Source organism: Carassius gibelio, chromosome B18 (genome assembly GCF_023724105.1).
Source record: "Carassius gibelio isolate Cgi1373 ecotype wild population from Czech Republic chromosome B18, carGib1.2-hapl.c, whole genome shotgun sequence".
Taxonomy (NCBI): Eukaryota; Metazoa; Chordata; class Actinopteri; order Cypriniformes; family Cyprinidae; genus Carassius; species Carassius gibelio.
Genome location: NC_068413.1, coordinates 26,315,648 through 26,338,982, shown reverse-complemented (window position 1 = coordinate 26,338,982; position 23,335 = coordinate 26,315,648). Strand labels below are relative to the sequence as shown.

Genomic DNA, 23,335 nt, shown 5'->3' with positions numbered 1-23,335 from the left:
CTAATCTAAAGGCCTGTGCAATGTTAACTTTTGAAGATCTTGAGTTTTTGTTAAAGGGCGTGTCCATGGCGCCATGACAAGTTTGATGTCTCGCCACAGCAAGAGAGGTTGTTATAACTCAGGCATAAATTGTTCGATCTTCCCCAGACTTCACATGTTCGAGTCCTGGTCTGAACACATCTGAAGGCCAATTTTCCGTAATAATGATAGCGCCACCTGCTGGCAACAGGAAGATTGGAACATATACAGAATATACTTTGATATATTCCAATCATATTTATGACTTTAAATGCATATTTCTCACCGTTAACATTTTTACTAATGCCACTCGCTGGCGGGGAGCCCGGGTGCGAGGGCCCGTTCATCGCTGCTTGCAGCTTTAATTAGGGCCCGAGCACCGATGGTGTGAGGACCCTATTGTATCTGCTCTGTTTATTAGGGCCCGAGCACCGAAGGTGTGAGGACCCTATTGTATCTGCTCCGTTTATTAGGGCCCGAGCACCGAGGTGCGAGGACCCTCTTGTATCTGCTTTGTTAGGGCCCGAGCACCGAGGTGCGAGGACCCTCTTGTATCTGCTTTGTTTTTTATTATTAGGGCCCGAGCACCGAGGTGCGAGGACCCTCTTGTATCTGCTTTGTTTTTTATTATTATTCTTCTTCTTCTTCTTCTTCTTCTTCTTCTCCCGAATGAATCGCATTTTTGAGGGCTTTAACATGCTCAAAAAGTCATGAAACTTTGCACACTCGTCAAACCTGGTGAAAATTTTCGTCTGATATAGGATTCAGAAGAGGGTGTGGCAAAATGGCTCGACAGCGCCACCTATACCAAGAAAATCAACAGCCTTCCAGCTATGTTTCACGTACATGCACGAAAATTGGCACACATATGTAACACACCAATACCTACAAAAAAGACTCTTGGAGCGAAATTCTAAACCCAACAGGAAGTCGGTTATTTTTAATATTATGAGCATATTTTGTGTAATTTTGGTCATTTCCATGTGTTGTATTTTAACGAACTCCTCCTAGAGAGTTCTTCAAATCAACACCAAATTTGGTATGCCTAATCTAAAGGCCTTTGCGATGTTAAATTGCGAAGATCCTGACTTTTCGTTGAAGGGCGTGTCCGTGGCGGCCTGGCGAATTTCGATGATTCGCCATGAAAAATGAAGTTGCTATAACTCACACATACAATGACCAATCTGCCCCAAACTTCACATTTTTGATGAGACTCCGAACCTGAACAGATTGACATGCCCATATTCAGTTATAGTCATAGCGCCACCTATTGGCAACAGGAAGTGACATATTTTACGCTGCGACGAACTACTCCTAGAAATTTTATGACATCAATGTCTTTTTTGTGGTCAGTCTAATCTAAAGGCCTGTGCGATGTTCAGTTGTGAAGATCTTGAGTTTTCGTTAAAAGGCTTGTTCATGGCGCCGCGACGAAGTTCGATGTCTCGCCATGCGAATAAAAGATGTTATAACTCAGGCATAAGATGTCCGATCTTCCCCAAACTTCACATGTGTGATAAGAGTCCTGGCCTGAACAGATCTTCAGGCCAATATTCCACCGGGTGTGGCAGAATGGCTCTATAGCGCCACCTATACACTTTCAACGGAGTGCGCCTCGAGCTATGTTTCACGTACATGTACAAAAATTGGTACACACATGTAACACTCCAATACCTACAAAAAAGTCTCTTGGTACGAAATCCGGATCCCAACAGGAAGTCGGTTATTTTGAATTTTCCCTTCAAAATTGCTGTTGTCTTTGCCATTTTCAGGGGTTGTACTTTAACGAACTCCTCCTAGAGATTTATTCAGATCAACACCAAACTTGGTCAGTGTAATCTAAAGCCCTTTGCGATAATAAATTGCGAAGGACTTGAGGTTTCGTTAAAGGGCGGGTCCATGGCGGCCTGACAAATTTCGATGTTTCGCCATGAAAAAGGAAGTTGCTGTAACTCAGACATACAATGTCCAATCTGCCCCAAACTTCACATGTTGGATAAGACTCTTGACCTGAACAGATCTACATGCCAATATTCAGTTATAGTCATAGCGCCACCTATTGGCAACAGGAAGTTACATATTTTACACTGCGACAAACTACTCCTAGAAATTTTATGACATCAATGTCTTTTTTGTGGTCAGTCTAATCTAAAGACCTGTGTGATGTTTAGTTGTGAAGATCTTGAGTTTTTGTTAAAAGGTGTGTCCATGGCGCCGTGATGAAGTTCAATGTCTCGCCATGGGAATAAAAGATGTTATAACTCAGGCATAAAATGTCCGATCTTGCCCAAACTTCACTTGTGTGATAAGGGTCCTGGCCTGGACAGATCTGAAGGCCAATATTCCATCGAGTGTGGCAAAATGGCTCAATAGCGCCACCTATACACTTTCAACGGAGTGCGTATACACTTTAAACGGAGTGCGCCTTGAGCTATGTTTCACGTACATGTACAAAAATCGGTACACACATGTAACACACCAATATCTACGAAAAAGTCTCTTGGTACGAAGTCCGAATCCCAACAGGAAGTCAGTTATTTGGAATTTTCTCTGCAAAATTAGTGTTGTTTTGGCCATTTTCAGGGGTTGTACTTTAACGAACTCCTCCTAGATATTTATTCAGATCAACACCAAACTTGGTCAGTGTAATCTAAAGCCTTTTGCGATCTTAAATTGCGAAGATCTTGAGGTTTCGTTAAAGGGCGTGTCCATGGCGGCCTGACAAATTTCATTGTTTCGCCATAAAATAGGATGTTGTTGTAACTCAGGCATAAAATGTCCAATCCTCCCCAAACCTCACATGTTCGATAAAAGTCCTGCCCTGAACACATCTGAAGGCCAATTTTCCATTATAATGATAGCGCCACCTGCTGGCAACAGGAAGATTTGCACATATATGGAATAAACATTGATATATTCTACTTATATTTATGAGTTTAAACGCATATTTCTCACCGTTCACCTATTAACTAAAGCCACTCGCTGCCGGTGAGCCCGGGTGCGAGGGCCCGTTCATCGCTGCTTGCAGCTTTAATTAGGGCCCGAGCACCGAAGGTGTGAGGACCCTATTGTATCTGCTCCGTTTATTATTATTATTATTATTATTCTTCTCCCCAATGAATCGCGTTTTTGAAGGCCTTAACATACTCAAAAAGTCAGGAAAATTTGCACACACCTCCGAACTGGTGAAAATTTACGTCTGATATGGGTTTCAGAAGTGGGCGTGGCAAAATGGCTCGACAGCGCCACCTATACATGTTCAGCGGTGTGCGCCTCGAGCTACGTTTCACGCACATGTCTGAAAATCGGTAAACACATGTAAGACACCAAGACCTACAAAAAAGACTCTTGGAGCAAAATTCTAAACCCAACAGGAAGTTGGTTATTTTTAATATTATGAGCAAATTTTTTGTCATTTTTGCCATTTCCATGCATTGTATTTTAACGAACTCCTCCTAGAGATTAATTCAGATCAACACCAAATTTGGTATGCCTAATCTAAAGGCCATTGAGATGTTAAATTGCGAAGATCTTGAGTTTTCGTTGAAGGGCGTGTCCGTGGCGGCCTGGCGAATTTTGATGATTCGCCATGAAAAATGAAGTAGCTATAACTCAGACATACAATGTCCAATCAGCCCCAAACTTCACATGTTTGATGTGACTCCAAACCTGAACAGATTGACATGCCCATATTCAGTTATAGTCATAGCGCCACCTATTGGCAACAGGAAGTGACATATTTTACACTGTGATGAACTACTCCTAGAAATTTTTTGACATCAATGTCTTTTTTGTGGTCAGTCTAATCTAAAGGCCTGTGCGATGTTCAGTTGTGAAGATCTTGAGTTTTCGTTAAAAGGCGTGTCCACGGCGCCATGGCAAAGTTCGATGTCTCGCCATGGGAATAAAAGATGTTATAACTCAGGCATAAAATGTCCGATCTTCCCCAAACTTCACATGTGTGATAAGAGTCCTGGCCTGAACACATCTGAAGGCCAATATTCCATCGGGTATGGCAAAATGGCTCTATAGCGCCACCTATACACTTTCAACGGAGTGTGCCTCGAGCTATGTTTCACGTACATGTACAAAAATCGGTACACACATGTAACACACCAATACCTACAAAAAAGTATCTTGGTACGAAATCCGAATCCCAACAGGAAGTCGGTTATTTAGAATTTTCTCTGCAAAATTGGCGTTGTTTTTGCCATTTTCAGGGGTTGTACTTTAACGAACTCCTCCTAGAGATTTATTCAGATCAACACCAAACTTGGTCAGTGTAATCTAAAGGCCTTTGTGATGTTAAATTGCGAAGATCTTGAGGTTTCGTTAAAGGGCGTGTCCATGGTGGCCTGCCAAATTTCGATGTTTCGCCATGAAAAAGGAAGTTGCTGTAACTCAGACATACAATGTCCAATCTGCCCCAAACTTCACATGTTAGATAAGACTTCTGCCCTTAACAGATCTACATGCCCATTTTCAGTGATAGTCATAGCGCCACCTGCTGGCAACAGGAAGTGACATGTTTTAGGCTGCGACAAACTACTCCTAGAATTTTTTTGAGATTAAAGTATTTTTTGTATTCAGTCTAATCTAAAGGCCTGTGCAATTTTAACTTGTGGAGATCTTGAGTTTTTGTTAAAGGGCGTGTCCATGGCGCCATGACAAATTTTGATGTCTCGCCACAGCAAGAGAAGTTGTTGTAACTCAGGCATAATTTGTTCGATCTTCCCCAAACTTCACATGTTCGATGGGAGTCCTGCCCGGAACACATTTGAAGGGCCATATTCCATTATAATGATAGCACCACCTGCTGGCACCAGGAAGATTGGCACATGTGGAATAAATGTTGATATTTTCCACTTATATTTATGAGTTTGAATGCATATTTCTCACCGTTCACCAATTTACTAAGGCCACTCACTGCCGGTGAGCCCGGGTGCGAGGGCCCGTTCATCGCTGCTTGCAGCTTTAATTATTCTTCTTCTTCTTCTTCTTCTTCTTCTTCTCCCGAATGAATCGCATTTTTGAGGGCTTTAACATGCTCAAAAAGTCATGAAACTTTGCACACGCGTCAAACCTGGTGAAAATTTTCGTCTGATATAGGATTCAGAAGAGGGTGTGGCAAAATGGCTCGACAGCGCCACCTATACCAAGAAAATCAACAGCCTTCCAGCTATGTTTCACGTGCATGCACGAAAATTGGCACACATATGTAACACACTAATACCTACAAAAAAGACTCTTGGAGCGAAATTCTAAACCCAACAGGAAGTCGGTTATTTTTAATATTATGAGCATATTTTGTGTAATTTTGGTCATTTCCATGTGTTGTATTTGAACGAACTCCTCCTAGAGAGTTCTTCAAATCAACACCAAATTTGGTATGCTTAATCTAAAGGCCTTTGCGATGTTAAATTGCGAAGATCTTGAGTTTTCGTTGAAGGGCGTGTCCGTGGCGGCCTGGCGAATTTCGATGATTCGCCATGAAAAATGAAGTTGCTATAACTCAGACATACAATGACCAATCTGCCCCAAACTTCACATGTTTGATGAGACTCCGAACCTGAACAGATCTACATGCCCATATTCAGTTATAGTCATAGCGCCACCTATTGGCAACAGGAAGTGACATATTTTACGCTGCGACGAACTACTCCTAGAAATTTTATGACATCAATGTCTTTTTTGTGGTCAGTCTAATCTAAAGGCCTGTGCGATGTTCAGTTGTGAAGATCTTGAGTTTTCGTTAAAAGGCTTGTTCATGGCGCCGCGACAAAGTTCGATGTCTCGCCATGGGAATAAAAGATGTTATAACTCAGGCATAAAATGTCCGATCTTCCCCAAACTTCACATGTGTGATAAGAGTCCTGGCCTGAACACATCTGAAGACCAATATTCCATTAGGTGTGGCAAAATGGCTCTATAGCGCCACCTATACCCTTTCAACGGAGTGCGCCTCGAGCTATGTTTCACGTACATGTACAAAAATTGGTACACACATGTAACACTCCAATATCTACGAAAAAGTCTCTTGGTACGAAATCCGGATCCCAACAGGAAGTCGGTTATTTTGAATTTTCCCTTCAAAATTGGTGTTGTTTTTGCCATTTTCAGGGGTTGTACTTTAACGAACTCCTCCTAGAGATTTATTCAGATCAACACCAAACTTGGTCAGTGTAATCTAAAGGCCTTTGCGATAATAAATTGCGAAGGACTTGAGGTTTCGTTAAAGGGCGGGTCCATGGCGGCCTGACAAATTTCGATGTTTCGCCATGAAAAAGGAAGTTGCTGTAACTCAGACATACAATGTCCAATCTGCCCCAAACTTCACATGTTGGATAAGACTGTTGACCTGAACAGATCTACATGCCAATATTCAGTTATAGTCATAGCGCCACCTATTGGCAACAGGAAGTTACATATTTTACACTGCGACAAACTACTCCTAGAAATTTTATGACATCAATGTCTTTTTTGTGGTCAGTCTACTCTAAAGACCTGTGTGATGTTTAGTTGTGAAGATCTTGAGTTTTTGTTAAAAGGTGTGTCCATGGCGCCGTGATGAAGTTGAATGTCTCGCCATGGGAATAAAAGATGTTATAACTCAGGCATAAAATGTCCGATCTTGCCCAAACTTCACTTGTGTGTAAAGGGTCCTGGCCTAAACAGATCTGAAGGCCAATATTCCATCGAGTGTGGCAAAATGGCTCGATAGCGCCACCTATACAATTTCAACGGAGTGCGTATACACTTTAAACGGAGTGCTCCTCGAGCTATGTTTCACGTACATGTACAAAAATCGGTACACACATGTAACACACCAATATCTACGAAAAAGTCTCTTGGTACAAAATCCGAATCCCAACAGGAAGTCAGTTATTTAGAATTTTCTCTGCACAATTGGCGTTGTTTTTGCCATTTTCAGGGGTTGTACTTTAGCTAACTCCTCCTAGAGATTTATTCAGATCAACACCAAACTTGGTCAGTTAAATCTTAAGGCCTTTGAGATGTTAAATGGTGAAGATCTTGAGGTTTCGTTAAAGGGCGTGTCCATGGTGGCCTGACAAATTTCGATGTTTCGCCATGAAAAGGAAGTTGCTGTAACTCAGACATACAATGTCCAATCTGCCCCAAACTTCACATGTTAGATAAGACTTCTGCCCTTAACAGATCTACATGCCCATTTTCAGTTATAGTCATAGCGCCACCTGCTGGCAACAGGAAGTGACATGTTTTAGGCTGCAACAAACTACTCCTAGTTTTATTTTGAGATTAAAGTATTTTTTGTAGTCAGTCTAATCTAAAGGCCTGTGCAATGTTAACTTGTGGAGATCTTGAGTTTTTGTTAAAGGGCGTGTCCATGGCGACATGACAAATTTTGATGTCTCGCCACAGTAAGAGAAGTTGTTGGAACTCAGGCATAATTTGTTCGATCTTCCCCAAACTTCACATGTTCGATAAGAGTCCTGCCCTAAACACATTTGAAGGCCAATATTCCATTATAATGAGAGCACCACCTGCTGGCAACAGGAAGATTGGCACATATGTGGAGTAAACTTTGATATATTCCACTTATATTTATGAGTTTAAATGCATATTTCTCACCGTTCACCTAATTAATAAAGCCACTCGCTGGCGGTGAGCCCGGGTGCGAGGGCCCGTTCATCGCTGCTTGCAGCTTTAATTAGGGGCCAAGCACCGAAGGTGCGAAGGCACCTATTGTGTTTGTTGGCGTTATTATTATTAGGGGCCAAGCACCGAAGGTGCGAAGGCACCTATTGTGTTTGTTGGCGTTATTAGGGGCCAAGCACCGAAGGTGCGAAGGCACCTATTGTGTTTGTTGGCGTTATTATTATTATTCTTCCTCTTCTTCTTCCACCCCAAGTCTATGGTAGCCCATAGAACCGATTGCGGGAAAGTTGTATAATTTGGCACACTAATAGAGGACTGTCTGAACATTAACCGTAGCAAATTTGAAGTCTCTAACTCAAACTCTCTAGCGCCACCAATTGTCTAAACTTTCAAAAACTTGATGCTAATAACTCTTGAACCGTAAGCCACAAAATGAAAATTCTTTTTTCCTGTGATTCCTTGGCTCATGCCGAGTCGAATGGACACCTAAATTCAAAAATCGCAAGGCTTAGTTTTTTCGCTATCGTCAATTGTTCGTAAAACCTACTTTTTCGAACTCGTCCTAGGCCGTTGCACCGATTGTCACGAAAATTGAATCAGATAATCTTCAGACCATGCTGGCAAAAAGTTATGGAATTCAAGTTGATTTCTCTAACCGTTTCCGAATAGCTCATGAACGAATTCTTCGAAAAGCACGCAAACGTGAACGTGAGGCTATATCTCCGCAACGGTTTGGCCTATTGAGACCAATCTTGGTGGGGCTTATAACAACCATTCCCTGGGACTACCTGCAGTGTTTCGGCATTGTGCCCCCTAGTGGTCAGGAGATATGAAAAATGCATGTTTTTGCTCATAACTTCTGAACGGTTTTGCCAAAAATCACAAAAGTGGTGTCTTTAGATTCAGTGCATCATTCCGAGTCGAATGATACCGAATTTTCCCAATTCGGCCATTTTGGGCGTCGGCCATTTTGAATTTAGTTGTAAATTGCTGTATCTTAAGAATGAAGTTACGTATCGTTTCGCAAATAATTACAAAAATGTCCGGCTCCATGCCCTGAATGTACACAAAAAAATTGGGGGCAGCGCCACCTTGTGGTCAATAGTTATAACGATTTTTCGAAAAATGCTAATAACTTTTGCATACATTAGCCTATTGTAACAAAAATGATGTCGATAGATTCCTTGGGTCATGCCGAGAACACCGATACCCCATTTGTCAATTTTGGCAAAATTTCCTGTCCGCCATTTTGATTCATGTTGAAAACCTACTTTTTCGAACTCCTCCTAGACCGTTGCTCAGATTTTCACCAAATTTGATTTGGATCATCTTCAGACCATGCTGGCAAAAAGTTATGGAATTTGTGTCGATACACGTAACCGTTTTCAATTAGCGTACCAACGAATTTGCTGGAAAGATGCCAAACTGCATCTGAGGCTGTATCTCTGCAAAGGTTGGAGATATTTACACAAAACTTAATATGTGACATTGTCACATCACATTGACCACGCCACATCATTTTGGTCACAGCGCCACCTATTGGTCAAGAGTAATAAACCAATCAATAACCGCTAATTATTACATTTCCAATAATGCTAATAACTTTTGATTGCATTAGCCTATTATCATGAAACATGTCTCAAAATGTTCCTTGGGACATGCCGACAACATACATACCAATTATGTCATATTAAGCAAAACTTCCTGTCCGCCATTTTGATTCATGTTGAAAACCTTTTTTTTTAAACTCATCCTCAACCGTTTGTCTGATTTTCACCAAAATTGAATCAGATCATCTTCAGACCGTGCTGACAAAAAGTTATGGATTTCGTGTCAATAGACGAAACCGTTTTTGTACAGCGCTGCTTCAGATGTCAGGCATCTTCACAAAATGAGTCTGAGGCTATATCTCTGCAAAGCTTTGTTGTAATTAAGCCAAACTTGTGTGTGCCATTGTCTAACATGGAGAATAGGCTCACAGACACTCACACACAGAAATGAAATGGTTCAACTATTATATGAATAATCAATAAGCATGATTACACACACACACACACACACACACACACACAGAGAAGTACATGCCCACACATTTTGTTGTATGTAGATATTTGAAATAAATTATAGGTGACACACAACTCACAGAAATACTTATTTTCTTACATTTCTATGTCAGGTTTCATTGCATTCATATTCTGACATAATAGTAAACATTTGATATACATGTATGAATAAATTGTTGAACTTTCACTCAATGTGATCTTAAATGCTTGAACAGTAATATTAAATAATAGTAATATATATTTTTCTAGATGAATCAATCATCGAGACAATGAACTGTAATGTTTTAGTCTTTAGTGAGCCCATTAGTGGTCTTCCAGTGACATCTAGTGGTCGTAAATGCAATTTATCATACAACACTGTCTCTTTAACCTTTATAACTGTTATATGTTGTCTTAATTTCATTCCAAAGAAGCATACGCAATTTATGTATAATTTCACAGTCTAGATAATAGTACAGCACTGATTTTAAATAACCTACATATGGCTGACAGTAAAAGAATAGAACAGAATTACAGACACACACAAACATGAAATGTTTAAACTAGTATATTAATACTCAATAAGCATGCTTAAACCCACACACAGATGCACACATTTTGTTATATATATAGATAATTAAAATAAATGATGGGTGATAAAACCTATTGCAAGTCTTCTGTTTTTATGGGCTTCTATGTCATTTTTCAGGTTTCATTGCAATCATAATCTGGCATAATTATAAACATTAGATATATCTGTATGAATAAATTGGTAAACTTTGACTCAATGTGATCTGAAATGCTTGAACAGTAATATTAAATAATAGTAATATACATTTTTTCTAGATGAATCCCTCAACAAGCCCATAAACTGTAATGTTTTAGTCTTTAGTGAGCTCATTAGTGGTCTTCCGGTGACATCTAGTGGTTATAATTGCAATTTTTTATTCAACACTGGGTTTTGAAGCTTTATAAATATTACAGTGTTCTTTTTTACCTAATCTCTGTTAAATTTTGCATGATTGTTTAGAAAAAATACAGATCTAATGCATGTGTGATTATATTACCCCTTTTTTTTTTTTTTTGCAGTTTAATGCCGTTCACAACAGAAATCTTTTGTTTTTTAGGCCATTTTAACTGTTATAGCACCAGCTATTTTCTGATCTTAATGAAACTTTGCATGCTTGGTGGGTCATCTTTCACATGTTATAACCAAGTTTCATAAAATTTTGAGTTTTTGTTTCAGTTTTATAGGCTTTAGGTTACATGTGGCCACGGCCCTTTCCTAAATGACCTCTTATAGCTAACCAAAGGACAAAATGCAACATATTTTTGAAAATTATTGATCTAGAGAGTCCAGAGAATATTATTGCAGTGGTTTGATCAAGACTGAACAAAAAACCAGGTGACCCAAAACATTCAAATTCGTGGACCAATTTTACGAAAAAGGCTATAACTCGGGAACAAAATGAGATATCTTCACCAAACTCAGAACTCATATGCATGAACAAAAACTTTAGTCAAATTATTATTTTTTTTCCATATCTGCCACTTGGTGGCGCTACAGGATGAAAAAAAATCAAATGGCTATAACTAAGCAACCGTTGATCCAATCAACTTGAAAATTGATATGGCCCAATGTGGCACAAGTGCTCTATGAGGAATTTCACTTATCTTAAAAAACATGGCCGCCATTGGCCAAACAACTTTAAGCACCTATTTGACAAGGTTAATGGAAGTCGATCGGAACGAAACTCGGTGGGCATGTTCGACTCATTGCCCTAAAGGTCTGTAAGTATTTTGAAAGAAATTGCCCACAACATTGTCACCTCCCACAGAACACAACAAAGCGATTTGATTACAGCGCCACCTATTTTCCAAAAATGATAATGCATCATTTTACTGGAGTTTTACTGGCTGTTTCAATTACACTCTTCCAATGATTGCTTTTCTTACTCGTTGCATTTGGTCTGATGCTCCATGCCATGCTTAGCTCCTCGCTGTGGAACTTTTATTAACGATTTTCAGCCATTTCAATTACAATCATGCAATTATTAATTTCATTATTCATTGTTGCATTTGGTCTGCTTAGCTCCTGATGTTGCCGCTGGAATGCTTGGCCCCGTGATTGCTGCTTGCAGCTATATTTATTATTCTTCTTCTTCCGCCGCAAGTCTATGGCAGCCCATAGAACCGATTGCGGGAAAGTTGTATAATTTGGCACACTGATAGAGGACAGTCCCAACATTAACTATAGCAAATTTGAAGTCTCTATCTCCTACTCTCTAGCGCCACCACTTGTCCAAACTTTTAATGTTTGTATGCTAATAACTTTTGAACCGTAAGCCAGAAAATGGAAATTCTTTTTTCCTCTGAATCCTTGGCTCATGCCAAGTCGAATGAACCCCAAAATTCAAAAATCGCAAGGTTTAGTTTTTTCGCTATTTTCAATTATTCGAAAAACCTACTTTTTCGAACTCGTCCTAGACGGTTAGTCCGATTGCCACGAAAATTGGCTCAGATCATCTTCAGACCATGATGGCAAAAAGTTATGGAATTCAAGTTGTTTCGTCCAACTGTTGTCGAATGACATGTAAACAAATTTGACGAAAAGCACGCAAACATGCACGTGAGGCTATATCCCGGCAACGGTTTGTCATATTGAGACCAAACTTGGCGTGTGTTATAACAAGCATGAACTGAGACTACCTGCAGTGTTTCGACACAGCGCCACCTAGTGGTCAGGAGATATGAAAAATGCATATTTTGGCTTATAACTACTGAATGGTTTGGCCAAAAATCACACAACTGGTCTCTTTAGATTCAGTGAGTCATGTCGAGTCAAATGATATCCAATTTTCCTGTGTCGGCCATTTTAGGCGTCGGCCATTTTGAATTATGATTTAAAATGCTGTATTTTTTGAACGCAGCATCGTATCGTTTCGCAAATAATTACAAAAATATTCGGCTCCATGCCCTGAAGGTACTCAAAAAGTTTGGTGGCAGCGCCACCTTGTGGCCAATAGTTATAATGAAATATCACATAAATGCTAATAACTTTTGAATAAATTAGTCTATTAAAATTAAAATGGTCTCGCTATATTCTGTGGGTCATGCCGAGAGCATTGATACCAATTATGTGAAAATTGGCCATACTTCCTGTCCGCCATTTTGCTTAATGTTGAAAACCTACTTTTTCGAACTCCTCCTAGACCGTTAGTCCAATTTTCACCAAATTTGACGTGAATCATCTTCAGACCATGCTGGCAAAAAGTTATGGATTTCGTGTCGATATACGAAACAGTTCTCATTTAGCGCATCAACGAATTTGCTGGAAGGGTGCCAAAATGCATTTGAGGCTGTATCTCTGCAACGCTTTGACATATTTGCACCAAATTTTGTATGTGTCATCGCCACCTCACACTGACCATGCCACAGAAATTTGGTGACAGCGCCACCTATTGGTCAAGAGTAATAAACCATTCATTAACCATGAATAATTACACTTGTAAAAATGCTAATAACTTTTTATTGCATTAGCCCATTCGAATGGAACTGGGCTCAAAATATTCCCTGGTTTATGCCGATAACATAGATACCAAATATACCATAGTGAGCTGAACTTCCGGTCCGCCATTTTGATTTATGTTGAAAACCTACTTTGTCGAACTCCTCATCAACCGTAGGTCCGATTTTCACCAAATTCGAATCAAATGATCTTCAGACTATGCTGACTCAAAGTTATGGCTTTTGAGTCGATAGACAAAACCGTTTTCGCATACCACATCGACGAATTTGAGGCACAATGAGAAAATGACACTTGAGGCTGTATCCCTGGAATGCTTTGGCATATTGACACCAAACTTTGTGTGTGTCATTGAAAAGTCACACAGAGTACACCAAATTGATTTTATAACAGTGCCACCTATTGGTCAAGCTTGATAAGCCAAGTAATCATGCTACTAGAGGTGGTATTATGATTTTTTTTGCCATTTCAATTACAATAATTCCAAAATTGCTGTTATTGCTCATTAATGAATTTGGTGTGATGCTTCATGCGATGCTTAGCTCCTACATTTGCCGTTGGAGTGCTTGGCCCCGTAATTGCTGCTTGCAGCTATATTTATTATTATTCTTCTTCTTCCACCCCAAGTCTATGGTAGCCCATAGAACCGATTGCGGGAAAGTTGTAGAATTTGGCACACTAATAGAGGACTGTCTGAACATTAACCGTAGCAAATTTGAAGTCTCTAACTCAAACTCTCTAGCGCCACCAATTGTCTAAACTTTCAAAAACTTGATGCTAATAACTCTTGAACCGTAAGCCACAAAATGAAAATTCTTTTTTCCTGTGATTCCTTGGCTCATGCCGAGTCGAATGGACACCGAAATTCAAAAATCGCAAGGCTTAGTTTTTTCGCTATCGTCAATTGTTCGTAAAACCTACTTTTTCGAACTCGTCCTAGGCCGTTGCACCGATTGTCACGAAAATTGAATCAGATAATCTTCAGACCATGCTGGCAAAATGTTATGGAATTCAAGTTCATTTCTCAAACCGTTTCCGAATAGCTCATGAACGAATTCTTCGAAAAGCACGCAAACGTGAACGTGAGGCTATATCTCAGCAACGGTTTGGCCTATTGAGACCAATCTTGGTGGGTCTTATAACAACCATTCCCTGGGACTACCGGCAGTGTTTCGGCGCTGTGCCCCCTAGTGGTCAGGAGATATGAAAAATGCATGTTTTTGCTCATAACTTCTGAACGGTTTTGCCAAAAATCACAAAAGTGGTGTCTTTAGATTCAGTGCATCATTCCGAGTCGAATGATACCGAATTTTCCCAATTCGGCCATTTTGGGCGTCGGCCATTTTGGATTTAGTTGTAAATTGCTGTATCTTAAGAATGAAGTTCCGTATCGTTTCGCAAATAATTACAAAAATGTCCGGCTCCATGCCCTGAATGTACACAAAAAAATTGGGGGCAGCGCCACCTTGTGGTCAATAGTTATAACGATTTTTTCGAAAAAATGCTAATAACTTTTGCATACATTAACCTATTGTAACAAAGCTGATGTTCATAGATTCCTTGGGTCATGCCGAGAACACCGATACCCCATTTGTCAATTTTGGCAAAATTTCCTGTCCGCCATTTTGATTCATGTTGAAAACCTACTTTTTCGAACTCCTCCTAGACCGTTGCTCAGATTTTCACCAAATTTGATTTGGATCATCTTCAGACCATGCTGGCAAAAAGTTATGGAATTTGTGTCGATACACGTAACCGTTTTCAATTAGCGTACCAACGAATTTGCTGGAAAGATGCCAAACTGCATCTGAGGCTGTATCTCTGCAAAGGTTGGAGATATTTACACAAAACTTAATATGTGACATTGTCACATCACATTGACCACGCCACATCATTTTGGTCACAGCGCCACCTATTGGTCAAGAGTAATAAACCAATCAATAACCGCTAATTATTACATTTCCAATAATGCTAATAACTTTTGATTGCATTAGCCTATTATCATGAAACATGTCTCAAAATGTTCCTTGGGACATGCCGACAACATGCATACCAATTATGTCATATTAAGCAAAACTTCCTGTCCGCCATTTTGATTCATGTTGAAAACCTTTTTTTTTAAACTCATCCTCAACCGTTTGTCCGATTTTCACCAAAATTTAATCAGATCATCTTCAGACCGTGCTGACAAAAAGTTATGGATTTCGTGTCAATAGACGAAACCGTTTTTGTACAGCGCTGCTTCAGATGTCAGGCATCTTCACAAAATGAGTCTGAGGCTATATCTCTGCAAAGCCCATTAGTGGTCTTCCAGTGACATCTAGTGGTCGTAAATGCAATTTATCATACAACACTGTCTCTTTAACCTTTATAACTGTTATATGTTGTCTTAATTTCATTCCAAAGAAGCATACGCAATTTATGTATAATTTCACAGTCTAGATAATAGTACTGCACTGATTTTAAATAACCTAGATATGGCTGACAGTAAAAGAATAGAACATAATTACAGACACACACAAACATGAAATGTTTAAACTAGTATATTAATACTCAATAAGCATGCTTAAACCCACACACAGATGCACACATTTTGTTATATATATAGATAATTAAAATAAATGATGGGTGATAAAACCTATTGCAAGTCTTCTGTTTTTATGGGCTTCTATGTCATTTTTCAGGTTTCATTGCAATCATAATCTGGCATAATTATAAACATTAGATATATCTGTATGAATAAATTGGTAAACTTTGACTCAATGTGATCTGAAATGCTTGAACAGTAATATTAAATAATAGTAATATACATTTTTTCTAGATGAATCCCTCAACAAGCCCATAAACTGTAATGTTTTAGTCTTTAGTGAGCTCATTAGTGGTCTTCCGGTGACATCTAGTGGTTCTAATTGCAATTTTTTATTCAACACTGGGTTTTGAAGCTTTATAAATATTACAGTGTTCTTTTTTACCTAATCTCTGTTAAATTTTGCATGATTGTTTAGAAAAAATACAGATCTAATGCATGTGTGATTATATTACCCCTTTTTTTTGCAGTTTAATGCCATTCACAACAGAAATCTTTTGTTTTTTAGGCCTGTTTAAATGTTATCTAACCAAAGGACAAAATACAACATATTTTTTCAAAGTTATTGATCTAGAGAGTCCTGAGAATATTACTGCAGTGGTTTGATCAAGACTGAACAAAAAACCAGGTGACCCAGAACATTCAAATTCGTGGACCAATTTAATGAAAAAGGCTATAACTCGGGAACAAAATGAGATATCTTCACCAAACTCAGAACTCATATGCATGAACAAAAACTTTAGTCAAATAATTTTTTTTTCCATATCTGCCACTTGGTGGCGCTACAGGATGAAAAAAAACTAAAATGGCTATAACTAAGCAACCGCTGATCCAATCAACTTGAAAATTGGTATGGCCCAATGTGGCATAATTGTCTATGAGGAATTTCACTTATCTTAAAAAACATGGCCGCCATTGGCCAAACAAATTTAAGCACCTATTTGACAAGGTTAATGGAAGTCGATCGGAACGAAACTCGGTGGGCATGTTCGACTCATTGCCCTAAAGGTCTGTAAGTATTTTGAAAGAAATTGCCCACAACATTGTCACCTCCCACAGAACACAACAAAGCGATTTGATTACAGCGCCAACTATTTTCCAAAAATGATAATGCATCATTTTACTGGAGTTTTACTGGCTGTTTCAATTACACTCTTCCAATAATTGCTTTTCTTACTCGTTGCATTTGGTCTGATGCTCCATGCCATGCTTAGCTCCTCGCTGTGGAACTTTTATTAACGATTTTCAGCCATTTCAATTACAATCATGCAATTATTAATTTCATTATTCATTGTTGCATTTGGTCTGATGCTACATATGCTAAGCTCCTGATGTTGCCGCTGGAATGCTTGGCCCCGTGATTGCTGCTTGCAGCTATATTTATTATTATTATTCTTCTTCTTCTTCTCCCGAATGAATCGCATTTTTGAGGGCTTTAACATGCTCAAAAAGTCATGAAACTTTGCACACGCGTCAAACCTGGTGAAAATTTTCGTCTGATATAGGATTCAGAAGAGGGTGTGGCAAAATGGCTCGACAGCGCCACCTATACCAAGAAAATCAACAGCCTTCCAGCTATGTTTCACGTACATGCACGAAAATTGGCACACATATGTAACACACCAATACCTACAAAAAAGACTCTTGGAGCGAAATTCTAAACCCAACAGGAAGTCGGTTATTTTTAATATTATGAGCATATTTTGTGTAATTTTGGTCATTTCCATGTGTTGTATTTTAACGAACTCCTCCTAGAGAGTTCTTCAAATCAACACCAAATTTGGTATGCCTAATCTAAAGGCCTTTGCGATGTTAAATTGCGAAGATCTTGAGTTTTCGTTGAAGGGCGTGTCCGTGGCGGCCTGGCGAATTTCGATGATTCGCCATGAAAAATGAAGTTGCTATAACTCATACATACAATGTCCAATCTGCCCCAAACTTCACATGTTTCATGAGACTCCGAACCTGAACAGATTGACATGCCCATATTCAGTTATAGTCGTAGCGCCACCTATTGGCAACAGGAAGTGACATATTTTACACTGCGACAAACTACTCCTAGAAATTTTATGACATCAATGTCTTTTTTGTGGTCAGTCTAATCTAAAGGCCTGTGCAATGTTCAGTTGTGAAGATCTTGAGATTTCGTTAAAAGGCTTGTTCATGGCGCCGCGACGAAGTTCGATGTCTCGCCATGGGAATAAAAGATGTTATAACTCAGGCATAAAATGTCCGATCTTCCCCAAATTTCACATGTGTGATAAGAGTCCTGGCCTGAACAGATCTGCAGGCCAATATTCCACCGGGTGTGGCAGAATGGCTCTATAGCGCCACCTATACACTTTCAACGGAGTGCGCCTCGAGCTATGTTTCACGTACATGTACAAAAATTGGTACACACATGTAACACTCCAATACCTACAAAAAAGTCTCTTGGTACGAAATCCGGATCCCAACAGGAAGTCGGTTATTTTGAATTTTCCCTTCAAAATTGGTGTTGTTTTTGCCATTTTCAGGGGTTGTACTTTAACGAACTCCTCCTAGAGATTTATTCAGATCAACACCAAACCTGGTCAGTGTAATCTTAAGCCCTTTGCGATGTTAAATTGTGAAGATCTTTATATTTCGTTAAAGGGCGTGTCCATGGCGGCCTGACAAATTTCGATGTTTCGCCATGAAAAAGGAAGTTGCTGTAACTCAGACATACAATATCCAATCTGCCCCAAACTTCACATGTTGGATGAGACTCTTGACCTGAACAGATCTACATGCCCATATTCAGTTATAGTCATAGCGCCACCTATTGGCAACAGGAAGTGACATATTTTACACTGTGACAGACTACTCCTAGAAATTTTATGACATCAATGTCTTTTTTGTGGTCAGTCTAATCTAAAGACCTGTGTGATGTTTAGTTGTGAAGATCTTGAGTTTTTGTTAAAAGGCGTTTCCATGGTGCCGTGACGAAGTTCGATGTCTCGTCATGGGAATAAAAGATGTTATAACTCAGGCATAAAATGTCCGATCTTGCCCAAACTTCACATGTGTGATAAGGGTCCTGGCTTGAACACATCTGAAGGCCAATATTCCATTATAACGATAGCACCACCTGCTGGCAACAGGAAGATTGGCACACATATGGAATAAACTTTGATATATTGCACTTATATTTATGAGTTTAAATGCATATTTCTCAACGTTCACCTTTTTACTAAAGCCACACGATGGCGGTGAGCCCGGGTGCGAGGGCCCGTTCATCGCTGCTTGCAGCTTTAATTTTTTATTATTATTATTATTCTTCTTCTTCTTCTCCCGAATGAATCGCATTTTTGAGGGCTTTAACATGCTCAAAAAGTCATGAAACTTTGCACACGCGTCAAACCTGGTGAAAATTTTCGTCTGATATAGGATTCAGAAGAGGGTGTGGCAAAATGGCTCGACAGCGCCACCTATACCAAGAAAATCAACAGCCTTCCAGCTATGTTTCACGTACATGCACGAAAATTGGCACACATATGTAACACACCAATACCTACAAAAAAGACTCTTGGAGCGAAATTCTAAACCCAACAGGAAGTCGGTTATTTTTAATATTATGAGCATATTTTGTGTAATTTTGGTCATTTCCATGTGTTGTATTTTAACGAACTCCTCCTAGAGAGTTCTTCAAATCAACACCAAATTTGGTATGCCTAATCTAAAGGCCTTTGCGATGTTAAATTGCGAAGCTTTTGAGTTTTCGTTGAAGGGCGTGTCCGTGGCGGCCTGGCGAATTTCGATGATTCGCCACAAAAAATGAAGTTGCTATAACTCACACATACAATGTCCAATCTGCCCCAAACTTCACATGTTTGATGAGACTCCGAACCTGAACAGATTGACATGCCCATATTCAGTTATAGTCATAGCGCCACCTATTGGCAACAGGAAGTGACATATTTTACGCTGCGATGAACTACTCCTAGAAATTTTATGACATCAATGTCTTTTTTGTGGTCAGTCTAATCTAAAGGCCTGTGCGATGTTCAGTTGTGAAGATCTTGAGTTTTCGTTAAAAGGCTTGCTCATGGCGCCGCGACAAAGTTCGATGTCTCGCCATGGGAATAAAAGATGTTATAACTCAGGCATAAAATGTCCGATCTTCCCCAAACTTCACACGTGTGATAAGAGTCCTGGCCTGAACAGATCTGCAGGCCAATATTCCACCGGGTGTGGCAGAATGGCTCTATAGCGCCACCTAACCACTTTCAACGGAGTGCGCCTCGAGCTATGTTTCACTTACATGTACAAAAATTGGTACACACATGTAACACTCCAATACCTACAAAAAAGTCTCTTGGTACAAAATCCGGATCCCAACAGGAAGTCGGTTAATTTGAATTTTCCCTTCAAAATTGGTGTTGTTTTTGCCATTTTCAGGGGTTGTACTTTAACGAACTCCTCCTAGAGATTTATTCAGATCAATACCAAACTTGGTCAGTGTAATCTAAAGCCATTTGTGATGTTAAATTGCGAAGGGCTTGAGGTTTCGTTAAAGGGCGTGTCCATGGCGGTCTGACAAATTTCGATGTTTCGCCATGAAAAAGGAAGTTGCTGTAACTCAGACATACAATGTCCAATCTGCCCCAAACTTCACATGTTGGATGAGACTCTTGACCTGAACAGATCTACATGCCCATATTCAGTTATAGTCATAGCGCCACCTATTGGCAACAGGAAGTGTCATGTTTTACGCTGCGACAAACTACTCCTAGAAATAGTATGACATTAATGTTTTTTTTTTGTGGTCAGTCTAATCTAAAGGCATGTGCAATGCTAAATTATTGAGATCTTTTTTTTTTTTTTTAAAGGGCGTGTCCATGGCGCCATGACAAAATTTGTTGTCTCGCCACAGTAAAGGAAGTTGTTGTAACTCAGGCATAAAATGTTTGATCTTCCTCAAACTTCACATGTTCGATAAGAGTCCTGCCCTGAACACAACTGAAGGCCAATATTCCATTATAAGGATAGCGCCACCTGCTGGCAACAGGAAGATTGGCACATATATGGAATAACTTTGATATATTCCACTTATATTTATCAGTTTAAATGCATATTTCTCACCGCTCACCTATTTACAAAAGCCACTCACAGTCGGTGAGCCCGGGTGCGAGGGCCCGTTCATCGCTGCTTGCAGCTTTAATTATTATTATTATTATTATTCTTCTCCCCAATGAATCGCGTTTTTGAAGGCCTAAACATACTCAAAAAGTCAGGAAAATTTGCACACACCTCCGAACTGGTGAAAATTTACGTCTGATATGGGTTTCAGAAGTGGGCGTGGCAAAATGGCTCGACAGCGCCACCTATACATGTTCAGCGGTGTGCGCCTCGAGCAACGTTTCACGCACATGTCTGAAAATCGGTAAACACATGTAAGACACCAAGACCTACAAAAAAGACTCTTGGAGCAAAATTCTAAACCCAACAGGAAGTTGGTTATTTTTAATATTATGAGCAAATATTTTGTCATTTTTGCCATTTCCATGCATTGTATTTTAACGAACTCCTCCTAGAGATTAATTCAGATCAACACCAAATTTGGTATGCCTAATCTAAAGGCCATTGAGATGTTAAATTGCGAAGATCTTGTGTTTTCGTTGAAGGGCGTGTCCGTGGCGGCCTGGCGAATTTTGATGATTCGCCATGAAAAATGAAGTAGCTATAACTCAGACATACAATGTCCAATCAGCCCCAAACTTCACATGTTTGATGTGACTCCAAACCTGAACAGATTGACATGCCCATATTCAGTTATAGTCATAGCGCCACCTATTGGCAACAGGAAGTGACATATTTTACGCTGTGATGAACTACTCCTAGAAATTTTTTGACATCAATGTCTTTTTTGTGGTCAGTCTAATCTAAAGGCCTGTGCGATGTTCAGTTGTGAAGATCTTGAGTTTTCGTTAAAAGGCGTGTCCACGGCGCCATGGCAAAGTTCGATGTCTCGCCATGGGAATAAAAGATGTTATAACTCAGGCATAAAATGTCCGATCTTCCCCAAACTTCACATGTGTGATAAGAGTCCTGGCCTGAACACATCTGAAGGCCAATATTCCATCGGGTATGGCAAAATGGCTCTATAGCGCCACCTATACACTTTCAACGGAGTGTGCCTCGAGCTATGTTTCACGTACATGTACAAAAATCGGTACACACATGTAACACACCAATACCTACAAAAAAGTATCTTGGTACGAAATCCGAATCCCAACAGGAAGTCGGTTATTTAGAATTTTCTCTGCAAAATTGGCGTTGTTTTTGCCATTTTCAGGGGTTGTACTTTAACGAACTCCTCCTAGAGATTTATTCAGATCAACACCAAACTTGGTCAGTGTAATCTAAAGGCCTTTGTGATGTTAAATTGCGAAGATCTTGAGGTTTCGTTAAAGGGCGTGTCCATGGCGGCCTGCCAAATTTCGATGTTTCGCCATGAAAAAGGAAGTTGCTGTAACTCAGACATACAATGTCCAATCTGTCCCAAACTTCACATGTTAGATAAGACTTCTGCTCTTAACAGATCTACATGCCCATTTTCAGTTATAGTCATAGCGCCACCTGCTGGCAACAGGAAGTGACATGTTTTAGGCTGCGACAAACTACTCCTAGAATTTTTTTGAGATTAAAGTATTTTTTGTATTCAGTCTAATCTAAAGGCCTGTGCAATGTTAACTTGTGGAGATCTTGAGTTTTTGTTAAAGGGCGTGTCCATGGCGCCATGACAAATTTTGATGTCTCGCCACAGCAAGAAAAGTTGTTGTAACTCAGGCATAATTTGTTCGATCTTCCCCAAACTTCACATGTTCGATGAGAGTCCTGCCCGGAACACATTTGAAGGGCCATATTCCATTATAATGATAGCACCACCTGCTGGCACCAGGAAGATTGGCACATGTGGAATAAATGTTGATATTTTCCACTTATATTTATGAGTTTGAATGCATATTTCTCACCGTTCACCAATTTACTAAGGCCACTCACTGCCGGTGAGCCCGGGTGCGAGGGCCCGTTCATCGCTGCTTGCAGCTTTAATTATTATTAGGGCTCAAGCCCGAAGGGGCGAAGAGCCCTATTGTTCTTCTAAGGATTATTCTTATTATTTTTTTTATTTTTTATTTAACCTTCCGGGGGTTTTTAGGGGCCTTAACATGCTCAAAAACTCTTGAAAATTGGCACACACATTGGAATCTGCGGCCATCAGGACGCCGCAGAGGCTGGGACCCGGGCGTGGCACAGGGACTCTACAGCGCCCCCTGGAACACCTTCAGAAATCTTGAACCATAGCTCACACAGACTTGCATGTATTTATATGAAACTCGGTACACTTATAGATCTCATTGAGCCGAACAACTTTCACACTTTATGTCATAGGCTCCGCCCAACAGGAAGTCAGCTATTCAGAGCTGTTTAAAAAAAGCATGCTCTGGAATTTGAAATACTCCTCTGAGGTTTTCAACCCGTTCGCCACGAAACTCGGTGAAC

At 39.9% G+C, this 23,335-nt stretch overlaps 1 protein-coding gene and 1 long non-coding RNA gene across 3 annotated transcripts in view; both read right to left on the bottom strand.

Annotated features, from left to right (window-relative positions):
• LOC127977436 (uncharacterized) overlaps positions 1–23,034 on the bottom strand; it is a 37,368-nt gene extending 14,334 nt beyond the window's left edge. The window contains exons 1-3 of one of the 2 annotated variants that reach the window (XR_008158211.1): positions 22,181–23,034; positions 18,146–18,380; positions 5,634–5,956 (exon numbers count right to left, since the gene is read on the bottom strand). This is a non-coding gene — a long non-coding RNA (uncharacterized LOC127977436). Of the gene's footprint in view, positions 1–5,633; positions 5,957–18,145; positions 18,734–22,180 lie in introns of those variants that run through there. The other variant, XR_008158210.1, reaches the window with a different exon arrangement.
• Positions 1–23,335, bottom strand: part of LOC127977424 (genetic suppressor element 1-like) — an 870,445-nt gene that overhangs the window by 112,001 nt on the left and 735,109 nt on the right. The window lies entirely within an intron of this gene.